Source organism: Centruroides sculpturatus, unplaced genomic scaffold (genome assembly GCF_000671375.1).
Source record: "Centruroides sculpturatus isolate CEXI.00-Female unplaced genomic scaffold, Cexi_2.0 scaffold406, whole genome shotgun sequence".
In the NCBI taxonomy this organism is placed as follows: Eukaryota; Metazoa; Arthropoda; class Arachnida; order Scorpiones; family Buthidae; genus Centruroides; species Centruroides sculpturatus.
Window position 1 is genome coordinate 487,560 of NW_019384754.1, and position 926 is coordinate 488,485.

Sequence of the window (926 nt, forward strand, 5' to 3'; positions counted from 1 at the left end):
GAAAAATATTTATATAGCGATACTTTAAAATTTATGATTTCTTTCTACTGTATTTTTTTTTTTTTTTGCATATACTCTATCGAATGGCCGAGCAGTCAAGGTGGTAGTCAACCGCTCTGGAGAACCCGGGTTCGAATCCGGACAGAGTCGATAAATCCTCAGGTATGTCGGGCCCCGTCCCTCACCATTCGGCAGCCCCATTGTGGGCCTGGCCGAACCCATAATGGGCTTGCTAAAAGAGGCCTTCTTAGTGCCCACAGGACGGAAAGAGTTTAAAAAAAAAAAGAAAACATATACTGTATATAAAACTATTAACTTACAAAAGAAATAAAAATAAAAAACGTTCTTCTATTGTTACGTAATTACATCAATATATTACAATAAAATTACTATAAAAATGTACCTATTTAATAACAATAATTTTTTTTCTATTTCTTATCTTTTTACTGACTTTTGAATATATATAAAATTTTAACTTGCATGTTATTACAATAGCTGCACTTTAAACAACCTTTAAAGTCCGGTAACAAAATTTTTTAATGTAAAGAATTTTTGACAAACGTTCTCGACCTTACCCAAGGTCTGCTTCAGGTCTTTTAAACTAATGAAATTCCAAATTGGAACGAGCAGAACAACTTTTCAAAATATTATTTTAAAAAAGAAAAATGGAACACAAACATAACGCTTTATAACAACAAAAATTAAATGGTGGTAAATATAAATTAACACCTACATAAAGTTAACACATATATAAAAAATTTAAGACATAACTTAATACCAATTAATAAAATTAAATCATGTCGGCACTCCCTAGTTTTTCGTAAAAGCATTGCCATGCATACGAGACTGTTTTTTCTGTCCTTAAAGTTAATAATTGTATGACCAACAGCTGGTTTTTATTATGTCCGTTAAGAAGAGTCTTTTTC

General features: G+C 30.9%; 1 protein-coding gene across 3 annotated transcripts in view; it reads right to left on the minus strand.

The window, feature by feature from the left end:
- LOC111628674 (homeobox-containing protein 1-like) overlaps positions 1 to 640 on the minus strand; it is a 24,056-nt gene extending 23,416 nt beyond the window's left edge. The window contains exon 1 of one of the 3 annotated variants that reach the window (XM_023372503.1): positions 576 to 640. The gene's annotated coding sequence lies outside the window, so the exon portion shown is untranslated. The other 2 variants (XM_023372502.1, XM_023372501.1) reach the window with 2 other exon arrangements.
- Positions 641 to 926: the final 286 nt, after the last annotated feature.